An 18,838-nucleotide genomic window follows, 5' to 3' on the forward strand; every position below is an offset into this window, starting at 1 on the left:
ATATTCCGTATATAAGTGAGATCATGTGGTATTTGTCTTTTTCTGCTTGGCTTATTTCACTTAGGATAATACTTTCCAGGTCCCTCCATGTCGTCTCAAAGGATAAGAGATCTTTCTTTCTTACAGCTGCATAGTACTCCATCGTGTATATGTACCACTGCTTTTTTATCCATTCGTCTACTGATGGACACTTGGGCATCGGCCTGTGGTCCAGAGAGACCCGGGTTCGGTTCCCGCTAAGGGCACGTACCTTGGTTGCAGTTTGTCCCCAGCCCTGGTTGGTCATGCGGGTGGCAGCCATTCGATGTGTTCCTTTCACGTCGATGTTTCTCTCTCTCTCTCTCTCTCTCTCTCTCTCTCCCTCTCTTTCCCTCCCACTCTATCTGAACAAAAAATAGAAAAATGTCCTCGGGTGAGGATAAAAAAATATATATATATACATATGAGCAAGTTTTTATTTCTTTACAAATAAAAAAATTGCAAGGAGTATTCAGAAACTAATTAAAATATTTCTGTTCCTACCACCCTGCTCCATTCCCTCTAAAGGTAGCATTTGTATTACAAAAATCACCTTTGATTTTGTTCTTTGTTTATTTCTACAATATAAGCAAATGTGCATATACGTATGAATATATATCTATGATTATATCTGCATACATATATATGCACATATATTTGTTTCTTAACCCTTTTTTGAAAGTAGTAACAAATACTGTCCTGCACCTTATTTTTAAAAATTTAGTATGATTGATATACAATAAAATACATGGGTTTTAATTGTACAGTTAAATAAGCTTTGACAAATATATTTACCCAGGAATTTACTCAAATCAAAATATAGCTCCCATAAAGTTCCCTGTTGCTCCTTCCAGTCAATCTTGACTCAACCCAAAGAAATTACTCTTATACTTTCTATCACCGATTGTTAATCTTGTTTGATATTGAAAATACATATAAATGGAATCATAATAGAATCATAACTACATACTATTTTGTGACTGTCTTCTTTTGCTCATTCCATTTCATTGCTGAGTTGTATTACATTGGATGAATAGACCTTATTTTGTTCATCTGTTGTCTTCTTGATGACATTTGGGTTGCTTACAGTTTTGGGCTGCCATAAATAAGGCTGCTATAATTATCTTTCCACAGAACTTGTGCATGTATTTTCATTTTCAATAGGCAAATACCTAGAAGTGGAGTTGCTGGTAGATAACAGCAGGTATATTTAATTATATAAAAAAATTAATAAACATTTTCTTGAGGTGTTTGTACCATTTTCCACTGCCATTTACAGTGTATGAAAATTCTCCTTTGCATGGACAACAAAGGTGGGGATGGTGGGGAGGGAGCAGGGGGGTGGGAATCAGTGGGGGAAAAAAGAGAAACATTTGTAACAAAAATAAATAAAATAATTTAAAAAAAATTAAAATTAAAAAAATAAAAAAGAAAATTCTCCTTTGTCCACATCCATACCAGCCCTTGAAATCATCGTTTTTTTTTTTCTATAGAAGCAATTTTATTTGGTACCTAAGTATGGTTTTATTTTGCATTTCAGCGATTACTTATGATACTGAACACTTTTTCATGCAATTATTGGAGATTCACATCTTTTATTGTAAAGGAACTGTACAAGTTTTCCCAATGTTTTCATTTTTTCAGTTCTTTTTATTATTGATAGTTAACATTTATTTATATCAGGAAATAATTTTCTTGTCACATAAATATGTTACCAACATTTTCTCTCATCTGCGCCGTTCTTTTTAAATTACCTTAACTGGATCTTTAATAAGCTGATATTTTAAAATTTGGTGAAGTATGTTATATTTTACAGTTAGGATTTTTTAAACAGCAAGTCAATTTTAATATTTTCATATTTAAAGAGAAATATAAATTATACAAATATAGGATTATTTTTAAACATTATTGAGATTCAGTTTAAATACCATACAATTTGCCAATTTAAAGTATACAAAACAATGGCTTTTAGTATATTCACAGATATGTGGAAACATCACCACAGCCCATTTGACAATATTTTTATCACTTCATAAAGAAAACCTGCACTATTTATCTATCACACCTCTTACTCCCTTAAGGTAACCCCCCTCCAGCCTTAGGGAAACACTAATCTATTTTCTGTCTGTGTAGATTTACCAGCTCTAGGCATTTTATATGAACAGAATGATATGATATGTAGTCTTTTGTGAATGACTTATTTCATTTAGCAAAATGTTTTCATGTTCATCCATGTTATGGCATTTATCAATACTTCATTTATTTTTTAAGGTCAAGTAATACTCCATTGTATGAATAGACCACATTTTGTTTATCTACTTATCAGTTGATGGCCCTTTGCCTATTATAAATACAAATGCTATTATAAACTTTTGCGTATATGTTTTTCATGGAAATATGTTTTCATTTCTCTTGAATATATGCCTAGTGTAAATGGATAACTGTTTAATTATTTGAGGAACTGTCAGACTGTTTTGAAAATCTAGCTGTGTATGACCATTATAAATTCATATCCTATCCAACCTTGTTTTATCCATCCTAGTAGGTATGAAGGTGATTCGCACTGTGGTTTTGATTTGCACTGTTATGATTACTGAGAATATTGAACGTCTTTTCATGTGCTTTTTGGCCATTCGCATATATTTCTTGAATAAGTGTGTATTCAAACCTGTTGCCATTTTTAAATTAGGTTATTTGTCTTTTTATTAGTGAGTTGTGTCTTTTATATATTCTAGATGAAAGTAACTTTTCAGATATGTAAATTGCAACTATTTTCTTCCATTCTTTTTTTTTTTATTTTTCTTTAATGGTGTCCTTTTGAAGTACAAAGTTTCAACTTTTTATACAATTTATCCTGTTTTTCTCTTGTTGCTCATGATTTTGGTGTGACAATTGAAATTACTTTGCCAAATCCAAGTCATGGCATGATGGTCTACTCTTATGTTTTCTTCCAAGAGTTATATAAGTTTATTTCCAACATTTAGATATTTGATGCATTTTAAGTTAATTGTTATATATAGTGTGAAGTTATAATCCAGCTTTATTCTTTTGCATCTGCCTATCCAGTTGTTCCAGCACAGTTTTTTGAGTAGACTATTCTATTCCCATTGGATAGTCTCTGCTACCAGCAGTGGCAGGATACAACCTCCTTCATCACTGGTGGTGCTTCTTGACATTGGCTGAGTGGTAAAAGAACAGTAAAGTATTTGAGGTAGAAGGGGCTCCCCTGATGTGTGGAGCTTAAGAGGGGACACCTGTCAGCCATCAGTGACAGCTAATTTCCAAAATCTGTGGCAAAGTTGCCCTATCAGAGATGGACTTCAGCGGGTATCTGGTGAAACCTTGTTGAAAATAAATTGATCATAGATTTACGGGTTTATTTCTAGGATCTAAATTTTATTCTATCAATCTATGTGTCTATCCTTGTGCCATTACAATATTGTCATGATTACTGTTGCTGCTCATCAAGTTTTGAAATTGAAGTGTGCTTCTTTTTAACCTTGCTCCTCTTTTTCAACATTTTAAAAATTTGTATTCTGGGCCTGTGCAATTTTATATAAATTTTAGAATCAGCTTATCAATTTCTACAAACTCAGGTGAAATTCTGATACAAATTGCATTGAATCTGCAGATTAGTTTGGGGAGTTTTGCCATTTATACAATGTTGAGTGTTCCAATTCATGAACATGAATGTTTTCCCAATTGTTTAGCTCTTCTTCAATATTTTTCAACAATTTTTGTAGGTTTTAGACTTAAATTTTTGCAATTATTTGATAAGTCTTTTTTTTAAGAATTTTATTACTTTTGATACAATTATAAGTGGAATACTTTATTTTTAATGGTCTAATATTTATTGTACCTATCTACTTAAATTTTTAATTATAAAAATTGCACTGAAACATCAATATGCAATTATTTTCTCAGTACTCAAAATTTTAATATGTATTGAAGATTCCGGACCAGATAATATGTAAAGAGAAGACAAGGAATATCAAAGTAACCTACAACAAATTTCTAAGCCTCTCACATTGTAAAATTAGTAACACAAAAATATGATTTACAATACACATTTGCCATTATGGAATAGATAATAATTCCCATACTAAAATGAATTCATCTTACTTATCAAAAAATTTTAGTATAAGAATAAGAATGTTCAGATTCTTATAAATAGACCTGTATAAAAAAGTTTCCTTTGGACAATATTTTTTGGTGTTTATAAAACTGCATATATTATTTATATCTATCATATAGTTCTTTTTCAGACTATACATGCACCTTAAGTTGGAAATTAAAAAATATAACTCAGATATTACTATAGAAAGTAATTATATGATAAGTAGTTTGATTTCATGATGCCCAAGTGTTTATGAAGAATATTTACTTATTAAACTTTAAAATAACTACGTATGCTTTGATATTTATTTTTTTATTTAATCCTCACCCAAGGATATATTTACTGATTTTTAGAGGGAGAGGGAGAGAGAAACATTAATGTGAGAGAGAAACATCAATAGGTTGCCTCCTGTACATGCCCCAATCTGGAATCAAACCCTCAAGCTAGGTATGAACCTTGACAGAGAATCCAACCTGTGACCTTTTAGTGTACAGGATGACACTCCAACCATCTGAGCCACCCAAACAGGGCTGATATTTCTTATATATCTACATGTTCCAGTATTCGGACCCTTGCCCACAGATTGGTTCCTCCCTTGCACACTCAGGCCCAGTAAACCCGTCCACAAATAGTGAATAGTGTGGTAGTTCCAGACAGTTAGCCCAAGGACAGTCATACATAATGTCTGACATCAACCAGTACCTAACCCTGCCCAGGTTTAGTGGACCCAGAACCAACAAAATCAGTGGTGGGCTTAAGACTACACCACCGCTCAACCCACCTAGCTACACAACTGGCACACCCAAAGTGGGATTCCTGCAGGCACCAGACTCTGCTGGGAACAACTCTGCCTTGGGAAAATGCTCTGCACAATGACTCATAAACAGTGATCAAGGTTTATCCTTATAGTCAGCCAGCGTGAAGGGTTAACTCCACCCATGAAAGGGCCAATAGCACTGAAAACACAACTATAACAGGAGGGTGCATATACCCACAAGAAACATTCCTGAAGCACTGAGCTCAGGCGATCTCAAAGATTGTGACACTGAGCTCAACAAGACACCTACATATTAATGCCATCAAAACAAGTTTGGGAGTCATAGCAGATCTACCTAATGCACAAAGACAAAATGGGAAGACAAAGAAATATGCCCCAAATGCGAAAACAAGAGAAATCTCTAGAAAAAGTATCAAATGAAATGAAAACAAAGATACCAGATAAAGAGTTTAAAACAATGGTTATAAAAATACTCAAGAAACTTAGAGAAAGAATGGATGATCTTAATGTGAACATAACCAAAGAGATAGTAATCATTTAAAAGGACATAGGACCCATGAATAAAGAACCAGTCAGAAATAAAGAATACTATATCTGAAATGATAAAGACACTAGAAAGAATCAACAGCAATTTAAATGAAGCAGAGGATTGAATCAGCGATTTAGAAAGCAAAAGACAAAAAATGAGGGTCTTGGTATGATATGAATCCTTCAATTTTGTCTGTCTTTTTCTAAAGCAAGATGTAGTTCTCTTTCATATTCTGGTGGCAGTCTCAGAAGTAGAACCTGACAGGCATTTTTAATCAGTAGATCAACATGATAAATATTAATATAGCAATAAAAGAGAACAGAGGGGATCAGCAATAAACCATCCAAATTGTTTCAATACTGCCAAGTGTGTCTTTCAAAACATGTAGAAATACACTTCATGTTAGTATTCATGCCTCCACCTGCAGATCTATGGCTGTGACTGTATCCATGGTCACCAGGTCCATGTATATGTTGTGAATGGCTGTGATCAGATGAGTGACCGCTTCCTTGAGAAGCTCCATGGGTATGGATATGGGCATGACTAAAGGCACAGATACCAATAAGGTTTACCATCAACCCTCCAACTGAGATTGGTGTTAACATGTATTTGTCTAATATAGCCATGGACTCCATAAACACACAAAAATTTTGTTACCATTAGAAAAAGTCCATTAATAAATCTGAGAGAATTTTTATTTGGCCATATCCATAGGATAAAATCCTATTTGCTTGCCATCTATTCATTAAAACCACAAAATGTCCCATGAGCAAAGCAAAGTAGTCAAAGAGCACAGGAATTTTATCTGAGATCAGACCCAGTCTATTGGTCAACATGTCATAGAATAATTCCACAGAGATAAAAAGTATACTCAAACACAGGAAGTAAAAGATCTGCTTAGAGTACTTCCCCTCAAGAATTTGTATTAGTGATTCATTAATGAACCTAGGGATCAATTGGGAACTATGCTGAAAAGCATCACCCATAAAGTTATAAGGAGATATTGCTTCAGGAGAATATCTAATTAGGATGACAAAATGAAGAACATAGTGCTCACTACCAATCCTCAGGACAGGGTATGTTCAGTGCTTTCCTAGTGTACTGCTCTGTTCATAGCCCAAACTTGGTCTGTTATTGGATGAATCCAAATGTCAAACACTAACAAAGAACATTTGGAAACTTCCATTTTGACTGAACAATGGAATCAACATAGAAAATCCAGGATCATGACAAAAATGGTAATTTCTGTGAGAGGAATAATGAGAGAAGACCAAGACTCAACCATACTCTCAGTTGTCACAGAAAGAACAATAACCCATGAGCACAAGGGATGCACAGAAACAATACGGGATAAAGCTTGAAGATGCTTGACTCCACCAACATCAATAGAGAGCTTTCTGGAAGCTGTATGAAAACCAACTTTACAACACAAAGCCAGTACTAGAACAATACTCCACCCTTGTGATCTGCCACCCCAAGAAAGAAATATCTGTGTAAAGCATGTGAGTTAGAGCACTGTCATGATGTCCTCCAAGGGGTTCAGCCATTTTAGGCATGAGGTCATAAGTGTTAAAAAGCAATAGGCAGATCACAGCAATAATGAAAAAGGTAGCCCCCCTTTGTCTTTGCTTGTCCTCTTCCAGAACTGCTGTCAGGAGAAGTAGTGCTCTTCCATGATGTCACAAGAAAAGCATTTCAGGGGCTTACACATTGGAGGATGAAGGGTAGTGGTAAGATTTATTGGAGCTGGAGCAAACACAAAGGACTGTCCCCAGATGTCCAGTGTCTCATCCACGACCAAATGGCTTAGCTTCTTCCTGCCGTAGAGGAAGTCCAGCCTTGTCTTCACCAAGCCCAGAAGGGTCAGGGTTCAGAAATCTTTCACCATTGACCTGGCATTGGCAGGGCATCCAAAGCTTTTGTAGTTCAGTTCAGTTGATGTCAAAGATTAGTCCAGCTCAGTCTCTGTCTCTGACCAGCTAGCTTAGTCTTTGTTTCCAGCTGCACTCTGGCCCAGGCCTGCACTTGGAGATGCACTTGGAGCCCATGCTTTGGCCTCCTGGCCCACACAACTACTATGGACCCAAGATTGGTGGGGCGTGGCTGCTGCTCAGGGAGAACGCCCACTGCCCACGAAGGGGTGAACAAATAGGCAAATGCATGCTACCCAGAGGGGCCATAATTAAACTTTGATTATATTACCTTGGGGTTGGGAAGGAGTAAGCTTTCTTTCAAACTAACCAATCTCTTTTCTGGCTCTTTAGGGGACCTGTGTCAGGTCCTTCCTCTATCCAATCCCTTTCCAAGATCTTCCAAGATGTTGTGTCCCTTATCCAATCTGATTCTTTTACCAGATTAGACACCTCCTCTTTATGGTTGCCATCTTATCTCCTACTGTGCATGTCTCAAAGTAGAAGGATCTCCCCTGTGCCATCATGGCTTCTACTGAGCATGCACCTAGCAAAGGAATTTCTCCTTTATTGGTTCTTTCTCCCCGGGATAATCTGTGGGGAATGGGCCTGTGGTTCCCAGGGGAGACTGCGAAGTCATCTTTCCATCCTACACATGGGGTGGAGTGGTGGAATGTTAATCCCCTTGGCAGGGATTTGGCTATTCTCTGGGGGGTCTGAAGCCATAACTTCCAGACCTAAGCCTGATTGAATATAACTGCCAGACTCAATCAGGTTCAGCCAGTCCAGCTGCCTTCTCTTTTGTTAACTCCTAACTGCCTATGCTAACAGAACTAGTGAACAAAACACTGAGTAGTGAGATGACAACAAACATCACGGTGTTAAAACTGCAGCAAGCTCCTCAGTAGTACACAAAAATTGAGGCCAAAAAAACACAAGAGTGAAGATATACCCAGCAACTGTATTAAATATTTTGAGCCATTGCTGTTCTGTAATACCTTTTCCAGAAGAAAATGGCTTTTGAAAAAAATGCAAAAAAAAAAAAAAATGCAATTCCAAGTTTTAATATAAAAATAAACTGAACACTATGAACTGCTTTTAGGAGATCGTATGATTCAAACAATCCCACTGCCTTCAAAAGTTTAGTTAAACAGAGTAAAACAATATATTTCATTAATCCAACACTGGGCAAGTCCACTGGCCCAGCACTGCTTCTGTCACCACGGGGCCAGCTAGGATGCTCCTGCCTTATTTCTCCTCCATCCCAGGGATCAGGAGCTACCACTGCTACTCCTGCAACAGGGTCTCCTCAAGTCTCACTGCTGTTGTCGGTGGAACAGTGGGTGCAGGTGAATCACTTTCTCATGACAGTGACCTTGTGGTGTCCTCCCAGGCCAGGCCACCCACCCACCACTGTCCCCAGAACTGCACAGTCATGTCATGACTAAGCTGTAGGCAGTTCAGTAAGTACAGGGTTGCCAGGAGGCACACCAGAGCAGATGTTGCCAGACTGGGCCATCAGGTCCAGTAGCAGTCACTCTCGTGGGAGTGCCCAGCACTGTGCCTCCCAAGTGAATATTTTTAAAGTTCATATAGAAATATAAAATTTGTATTTCAATATTTTAACCTGGACCTTCCTGAAATCATTGATTAATTCTAGGAATTAAATTAGTTATAATAAGATAAAAAGGTAGATTCTTTAGGATTTGTTCAATATAAGGTCATGCCATCTGCAAAAAGAGATCGTTTTATGTGTTTACAATCTAGATGCTTTTATTTCTTACCCTGGTCTAATTGTTGTGGCTTGAATCTGCAGTGTAAAGTTGAGTAGAGTGATTAGAGTGGAAATTGTTGTATTGTTCTAGATCTTATAGGCAAAGCATTCAATCTTTAACAATTGTGTGGTATTATCTGTGGGTTATTCAGAGATGTTCTATATCCAGTTTTTCTCCTTTCATTTTTCAAGCAATTTAAAAACAATTGTATAAATAAAATATATTCTCTCAGCCAGTGTGGCTCACTGGTTGAGCGTCGACCCATGCACCAAGAGGTGACCAGTTTGATTCCTGGTCAGGGCACATGCCCAGGTTGTGGGCCAATTCCCCAGTGGGGGGCATGCAGGAGGCGGCCAATCAATGTTCTCTCTCATCAATGTTTCTATCTCTCTCTCTCCCTCTTGCTTCCTCTCTCTCTCTAAAATCAATAAAAAATATATATATATTCAAAATAAATGTATAATATGTTTATTATTAAGCACAAAGGAAGTAAGTCAGAGCAAAGCAGTATTATGTGAAAGAAACTACAGACTGTAAAGCAAAAATTATAAAAATTACAGAACTGATTTTTGTATTTGCAATGTTAATAGATGTAGTATATATAACAATGCCACAGAAAGGAGGAAAATGAAGTCCAGATTACCAATTATTTCTTTCATAGGTCATGCTTTTGATGTTGGATCTAAAACATCATTACTGTACTCGAGGTTATATAGATTTTATTTTGTTATCTTCTAGGAATTTTATAATTTTGTGTTTTAAATGATCATGTCATCTTCAAACAAAGTTTTGTTTCTTCCTTCTCAAACTATATACCTTTTATATCCTTCTTTTGTCTAGAATTTCACTGGTACTCTTTTTTAATATGTGTGAGTTCAAATTGACATTTGGAGGCATCTTCTTTCAGGCTGAAGAAGTTCCTTTAGTATTTTTGTTAAGGCAAGTCTGCTAGACAGACATTTTTGTTTTATTATATTTGAAAGTTTTCTTTATTTTGCTTCCATTTTGGAAAGATAGCTTTGTTGAATATAAGATTCTTGGTTGACAGTTTTATTTTTTTTCTTTGAGATCTTTATATGTATATGTTCTCCCACCGCTTTCTGGCTTCCATTGTTTCTGCTGAGAAGTTAACTCAATCATATGCGCTTTCCCCTGAGATTAATGAATGTTGTTATTTAAAAAAAATTTTTTTTCTTTGGTCCTGGCCAGTTTGGGTCAGTGGTTAGAGCATCGGCCTGTGAACCAGAGTCCCTGGGTAGGTTCCCACTAGGGGCATGTACCAAAATTTAAAAAAAAAAAAAATTTTTTTTTCTTTATCAATATTAGAGAGAGGAAGGGGGAGGGAGAGAGTGATAGAAACATCAATGAGAGAGAACATTGATTGACTGCCTCTTGCATGCCTCCCACTGGGGATCGGGCCCACAACCTGGGCATGTGTTCTGACCAGAAACTGAACCTGCAACCTCTTGGTGCATGGGTCAATGCTCAACAGCGTCACTGGCTGGGGAGTGTTTTTTGTTTGTTTGTTTTTTAACTTGCTGCTTTCGAGACTTTCTCCTTGCCTTTGACTTGTTTTTACTAAGATGTACTTATTTTTAGATTATATTTTGTTTGTGATAGTTGGACTTTGTTGAGTTTCCTGCATCTGTAGCTGTTTTTCATTAAATTGGGAAGTTCTCAGCTGTTATTTCTTTAAATATTTTTTGTGTTCCTTTTTCTCTGTTCTCTATTTCTGGTACTCCCATTGTATTTTGTTCTGGTTAATGGTGTCCCACATTTCTCTAAGGCTATCTTCATTTATTTTTCTGTTGTTTTGCATAATATCGATCAATATATCTTCAAGTGGCTTATTCTTTCTTCTGAAAGTTCAGATCAACTGGTGTACCCCTTACATTATCATTTTCTTTTTCTTTTTTTTCTTTATTTTTTTAATGTAAAACTTCCAAACTACCTTAAGGGGAAACAATGGAGTGATTAAAAGGCAAGCAAGAAAAGAGAAAATGTTTAAACAAAACATTAGAGATAAATGAACAAAATAACAGCTTTATACCCAAACATATGACTAATTATATAAATATAAATAATTAAAGGTTTCAATTAAAAGACAGTGAATATCAGACTATTAAAAAAATAAACTAAATACTCATTGTAAGAGATGTAAGCAACCAGAATGGTAGAAAGAGAAATTTAAGACTAATATCTCTTCACTAACATAATTATTCAACATTTTAATGTTATCTCCCTCCTAAGTATATTATATATATTATGCTGCATCTTTCTAGAATATATTAACTTGAACATTTTTCTTTTATTGTAAATAATTTTCAAGGGATGACATTCCTAGTATTTAGAGTTGTTTTAATTTTGAGTTATCTAAATAACTGAAGGAAAAAACTATTGTCTCAGTTATTAAAAGCAATGTGATTTTAAAATTTTTATTGGCCCACTATGCATTTAAAAGAATCCAGGGCTTACGATTGCTATTTCACATTATTTTTTATTGATCATGTTGATAAATTTTAAGTTCCAAGATGATACATATAAAATTTTAATGAAGCAAGAACTTGTAGCATTTTCTTCCAAAGAATATAGAAGTATACATGTCTCATCTTAAGAAATGAATATTTTATTTTTAAAAAAGTTAAAGCATCTGAAAAAGCATTAGACAAAATCCAGCACCCATTTCTGATAAAAATGCTCAGCAATCTGGGAATAGAGGGATCATATCTCGACATAATAACGGCAATATATGAAAGACCTACAGCCAGCACCATACTCAATGGGCAAAAACTAAAAGCATTTCCCTTAAGAACAGTAACAAGACAAGGATGCCCACTTTCGCCACTCTTATTTAACAGAGTACTAGAAGTCTTAGCCACAGCAATCAGACAGAAAGAAAAAATAAAAGGGATCCAAATTGGAAAGGAGGAAGTGAAACTGTCATTATTCACAGATGACATGATACTATATGTAGAAAACCCCAAAGACTCCATCAAAAATTTACTAGACTTAATAATTGAATTTGGCAAAATAGCAGGATACAAAATTAATGTCAAGAAATCGACGGCATTCTTATACACCAATGATGAACTCACAGAAAGAGAAACTAAAAAAACAATCCCATTTACCATCACAGCAAAAAAATTAAGATACCTAGAAATCAACTCAACCAAAGAAATAAAGGACCTATTCACAGAAAACTACAGGTCTTTGAAAAAAGAAATAGAGGAAGATATAAAAAAGTAGAAGCACATACCTTGTTCATGGATTGGAAGAATCAGCATCATTAAAATGTCCATACTACCCAAAGCAATCTACAGATTCAATGCAACCCCCATCAAAATACCAACGACATACTTCACAGAACTAGAACAAATACTTCAAAAGTTCATGTGGAAACAAAAAAGACCTCAAATAACCTCAGCAATCTTGAAAAAGAAGAACAAAGTTAGAGGGATCACATTACCAGATTTCAGGTTATACTACAGTGCCACTGTAATCAAAACAGCCTGGTACTGGCACAAGAACAGGCATATAGACCAGTGGAACAGAACAGAGAACCCAGAAATGGACCCAAGGCAATATGCTCAATTAATATTTGACAAAGGTGGCAAAGCATACAGTGGAGTAAGGACCGCCTCTTTAGTAAATGGTGTTGGGTAAACTGGACAGCTACTTGCAGAAAAATGAAACTAGACCATCAACTTACACCCTACACAAGAATAAACTCAAAAAGGATAAAAGACTTAAATGTGACTCATGAATCCATGAAAAGAAACTGTAGGCGCCAAAATTTCAGATATCATACACAGCAGAATTTTCACTGATACATCACCTAAAGGCAACAGAAACAAAGGAGAAAATGAACACATGGGACTACATCAATCTCAAAAGCTTCTGCACTGCAAAAGATACAGTCATGAAAATGGAAAGGCAATGCACTGTATGGGAGAGCATAATTGCCAATGATATATCAGATAAGGGGTTAATTTCCAATATATATAGAGTGCTCATACAACTCCACAAAAGGAAAACAAAGAACCCAATTAAAAAATGGGCAGAGAAACTAAATAGACTCCCCTCCAAATAGGACATACAAATGGCTAAGAGACATATGAAGAAATGCTCAACATCACTAATCATCAGAGAGATGCAAATTAAAACAACAATGAGGTACCACCTCACACCTGTCAGAATGGCCGTCATCAACAAATCATCAAACAACAAGTGTTGGCGAGGGTGTGGAGAAAAGGGGACTCTAACACACTGCTGGTGGGAATGCAGACTGGTGCAGCCACTATGGAAAACAATATGGTGTTACCTCAAAAAATTAAAAATTGAACTTCCATTTGACCCAGTGATCCCACTTCTAGGAATATACCGTAAGAAGCCTGAAACACCAATCAGAAAGAATATATGTACCCCCATGTTTGTAGCAGCACTATTTACATTAGCTAAGATCTAGAAACAGCCCAAATGTCCATCAGTAGATGAATGGATAAAAAAGCTTTGGTACATATACCCATTGGAGTACTATGCAGCTGTAAGAAAGAAAGATCTCTCATCCTTTGAGATGACATGGAGGGACCTGGAAAGTGTCATCCTAAGCAAAAGAAGCCAAACAGAGAAAGGCAAGTATCATATTATCTCACTTATTTGTGGAATGTAATGAACATAACAGTCTGAGGAATGGGGTAGATCCAGAGACATGGAAGTGGGGTACAGACTGACAGTCCCCAGAAGAGTGGGTGGTGGGGGAGAGATAAACCACAGAACTTCTATGCATGTGTGCATGAACAATGGACATGGACAACAAAGCTGGGACAGGGTGGGGAGGGAAGGGGGAGGGGGGAATCAGTGGGGAAAAAGGAGAAATATTTGTAACAAAAATAAATAAATTAATTAATAAAAAAATAATTTAAAAGTTAAAGCATCAGGGCAAGGCTTTAGGTTATGCGTTTTCTGTTAGCGCATTTAGTCCTTACAACAGTGCTTTAAGGTATCTATTTCCATTAAACATGAGATTAAGAAATAAATTGCTGAAGGTCCTCCCAAGGGTTATGAATCCAGGGTGATGGTAAGTCATGAACCATGGGCTTTCTTTTCCATTGCTGCTGATACAGTGACAAGAGAGGCCTTACCCTTCAAATTTCTCTCTCAACCAGAAAAAAATTCTCTGCGACATCACCTCCTCTCCTTTCTCAGAATACTGCTTAATCTTTATAATTCCTAATTTAGACTAACAGCTTCCTGCTGTTATTATAAGTAATGATGATTAATCTGAAATGGGTTACATCTGTTTCCTAGTGTATTAATTTCAAATGCTATTTCCTGAATTTGCCTTATCCCAGTTCAGGGGGCTTGAAGCCACTATGTAGATGAAGGGAAATGATCCAGATGTCAGATATCCAGCGCTCCTTTTGTGGGGGTGGAGCAGCAATGAGAAAAAAAGGTGAGACCATTCAGGGTTGAGGAACGTTCAGCCCACGACTATAGAAAGACCATGAAATCCATACAGGCTGACATCACACGCCTTAGCAAATTAGCCTGACCAAATACAACAGGCTAATTTTTTAAGTTGATAATTTTGTATGGCCTGCAAATGATGTTATAAATAGCCAATGGCCCTTGGCAGAAAAAAGGTTCCACCTCTGCATGATTCTGGGTGGGTCCCCGCAAAGGAGCTAATTGGTCTGTGAGTATTCACCAGGAATTCACACATAGTAGCTATTAAGCGTGATAACCTCAATCAAACTGACCCCCAAGGTCTCTGCTCACTTTGGAGTCAGGCTAACCCTCTGGCACATTTGGTAATTTGGGTCTGGTTCTCCAGCACAGGGTGCCCGTGTGTCCCTATCTGGCCTGCAGCCAAGAGTGTTAAGGTTGGTCTCAGGTGGATCCGGTGGTCTGGGGGGAAGGAGCAGGAAGACTTGCATGCATGCCCATGAGAGCTGTTAGGGTGGCACTCCTCCTGGTAGGGGCCAGTAGAGCAAATACAATTTGATGTCACTTGGTGGAACCCCCGCAAAAGATGATTGAGCATTAGCAGCATGCGATTCACAGTGAAGTGATGGCGGTGGCAGTGGCGGATGGCTTCAGAGCTTGGAGTGGGGAGCTGACCGCTGCTGGAGGGTGGTGGTGTTGAAGGTGAGAGCTTGCTTGTCCCTTATCACTTCTATCCTAGGACTCAGACAGAGAGTGATGGAACGAGGGACATTTTCAGGGGCTGCTGCCTTCCATGTGTGCATTGGCATCAGGAGCACAGCCCAGACTCTGCTGTAAACCCTCTGCCTCCTTTTCCACGTGCCTGGAGGAAGCAGTAACAGCAATCAAGACAGTGTCTTACCTTCCACCTGCCCTTCCCTTGTCACCCCCTCCCCCAACCAAAAGGGCCTGGATTGTGCCCCACATCTGCCTGTCTGCCTGCCTGCCATGTGGACATGGCAGCAGGTGCAGGCCCAGGTGCACTTGATGCTGGACCAATTGATGGGCACCTCCCAGATGGTAAGTCTCTGCTAGTACCCTAATATTTTCATATTAGCTACTGTAATTTTCAACTCAAGACTGTCTGTTTAGTTTTATTTTTATTATTTCATCTTCATATAGTCTATTTGATTCAATAGTCTCATTATAACGTCTTTGCTTTTATAAACATGGTTTCCATTAGTTCTGTGAATGTTTTTCTGATAAATCTGACTTTTTTTCACCCTTATAGACAATTTCAATTACCTGCTCTACAGTCTTAGGTTCAGTAACTGGGCCTATGAATGTAACTGAAAAAAAAAAGGCAAATTAACAATGTTACCTTAGACAGTCAGTCTGAGCACCTGTTGGGGTTAGTGTGGCCTGGCTGGACAATTTGGAGGTGTAGGCCACTCTTCACAGAGGATGTGGGTGCACTGGGTTCAAGGGGTACTCTGGCAGACTCCAACTGGTTTCCCTGGATGTGCAAGCCATGTCCAGCCTCAGAAGACAGGCTGAAAACTATGGCATCTCCAGGCTTCCTGATGGTGTGTCCTACAGCCCTGCTCCAACTGACCCTGATAGTGTAGACAGTCAGGGAGCACTGGGGAGTCTCTCCCATTGGCCAAGATGGTGCAGGGGGCTGTTCTTACACTGAGCACCAAAAGCTAGAAAGATGAATTGATAAGACCCAAGCCTGTCAAAAGCTAGCAAAATAATTGGATAGAAAAAAAAAGTCCTCCACCTATCAGAATGGCTGCCATCAACAAATCATCAAACAACAAGTGTTGGCGAGGGTGTGGAGAAAAGGGGACTCTAGTACACTGCTGGTGGGAATGCAGACGGGTGCAACCACTATGGAAAACACTATGATGCTTCCTCAAAAAGTTAAAAATTGAACTGTCATTTGACCCAATGATCCCACTTCTAGGAATATATCCTAAGAAGCCTGAAACACCCCTATGTTCATAGCAGCACTATTTACAATAGCTAAGATCTGGAAACCACCCAAGTGTTCATGTAGATGAGTGGATAAAAAAGCAGTGGTGCATATACACAATGGAGTACTATGCAGCTGTAGGAAAGAAAGATCTCTTATCATTTGAGATGACATGGAGGGACCTGGAGAGTATTATGCTAAGCAAAACAAGCCAAGTAGAGAAAAACAAATATCACATGATCTCACTTATTTGTGTAATATAATGAGCTAAACAAATTGATGATCAAAATTGACCCAGAGACATAGAGGTAGGGTACAGACTGATGAATCCCAGAAGAGGAGGGGGTTGGGAGAGAAGAGATAACCACAGAATTTTTATGCATGTATGCATATCCAATAGACATAGACAACAAAGCTGGGGAAGGGGTGGGGTGATGGGGAGGAGGGTGTCACTGGGGGAAAAAGGAGAAACATCTGTAACAAAAACAAATAAATAAATAAGTAAAATAGTAAAATGTTTTCATTAATATCACTATCCAAAAAAAAAAAAAAAAAAGTCCTCTCCTCTCTATCCCTATAAGAACCACAGGATTGAGCAAGAAGGGGAGATTATCTTTGACATAGGAGTCCACTATTCTCTCAGGTCTTGTCACCTGAATAAACCTCTTTCCTTTTGCACTAGCACCTGTCTCATGAGTTAGGCTTTTGTTGTGGCAAAACTTGTGTTTTTAGTTGCAATAAGAGAAAATGGATCTTTTGCATGCACACAGAAAGCCTTACAGAAAAGAAGTGAAAACCAAAAGATGAGCTTAGACCCAAGGCCTTATGTAGCATATTAACAAAGGGTGATAAAGTATAGAGAAGAGACTAGATAAGGACAAATGGACTTGGGCTTCTGGTGTTGGGATATGTTGTGGAAAGAAGATTAGAAACCGTTCAATAAATAAGGGTTTTATAAAGTGTCTTATGTAGACTCAAGTCATCTCAAGTGATAAATGTCTCTGGAGTTTTCCTCTTCTCCTTGGTATGGAAGAGAAAGATATCTTTACACATGTAAATTTCTTTTTAAAATTTTATGAGAACTCCTGCTATGTTGGCAGTGTCTTAATTGTCTTTAGGTCAAAATAATCCTTATGACAAACTGGCATATTTTGGGTAGTATATTCTGATCTCCTTCCTCTGTTTTTTTTTTTTTTTTTAAATTTTTTTCTGTATTGAGAGAGGTTTAAAGAGAGACGGGGAGAGAGATAGAAACATCGATGAGAGAGAACATCGATTGGCCACCTCCTGCACGCCCCCCCACTGGGGATCAGCCCACAACCTGGGCATGTGCCCTGAATAGGAATCAAACTGGAGACCTCTTGGTGCATGGGTTGATGCTCAACCAGTGAGCTATACCAGCTGGGCTCCTTTACCTGTTTTTGCATATTTCATTATTTTTTGTTGGAAACTGGACTTTAAGATAATATGTTTTAGTAACTCAGGAAACTGGTCCTTGCTTGATTGTTTCTTTAGTGACAGGTTAAGTTATTTTAATGATATCTAAGTTCACCCTCCATGGTATTCAGCCTCTGATGTTAATCCTCAGAGAGGCACAGGTTTGGGTATACATACCTGTTACCAAACTGAAGAGTTCCACTTGCCTGCATGCATCAAAGCCCAATAAAATGCAAAGAAGAGCTTTCAGGAAAAAATGTAAAGGTTTATTTAAGGAAATGTTACCTAGCTCTGAGACACAGATGAGGTAAGCAAGACTCTAAGACCAGGCTCCTGGATCCTCCTCAAATCATTAATCATGGTGGCTAAGGGAGTTGGGGTTGTGGGCTCTATTGATTGGTTGGGGCCTAGGGTAGGAAGTAGTTGATAATTGTATTAGGTCCTGATGTCAGCCATGGCATCTCTAATTTTGTGAGAGTGTGGCCGGTAGGGTCATTTCACTTTCATTGGCCTGGGGCTAAAACACAACTGAGGTCAAGATGTTGCCTTCAGTTTGACCAAAACTCTCTCCCTTGATCAACAGACCTGAGACTTTATTCTTAAAACTGTTTGAAGCTAACTAGAACCTGATGTCCCTGGGGCTAAATGATTAAGTGAGTGGATGTATGGTATGTTATGGTGCTAGTAGACTGGATAAAGCTAGTTTGAATTAAGGAAAAGTTCATATTAAAGAAATGAAGTTCCTGTGTGGTTACTTACCCTGGGGTGACAGTGTTTTTGAAAGACCTCAATTCCGCTCTTTCCTTGACCACATCCAGCTGTTAAACTGCACTAAGTGTGGGCTGATTGCTTAGTTGTTTTCCACCACGCCC

The 18,838-nt window shown here is 37.7% G+C and overlaps 1 pseudogene; it reads right to left on the bottom strand.

Annotated features, from left to right (window-relative positions):
• Window positions 1–5,575: 5,575 nt before the first annotated feature.
• On the bottom strand, window positions 5,576–8,615 carry LOC118636104 (annotated as a pseudogene).
• Window positions 8,616–18,838: the final 10,223 nt, after the last annotated feature.

The sequence above is a fragment of the Molossus molossus genome, unplaced genomic scaffold (genome assembly GCF_014108415.1).
Source record: "Molossus molossus isolate mMolMol1 unplaced genomic scaffold, mMolMol1.p scaffold_m16_p_2, whole genome shotgun sequence".
NCBI lineage: Eukaryota > Metazoa > Chordata > Mammalia > Chiroptera > Molossidae > Molossus > Molossus molossus.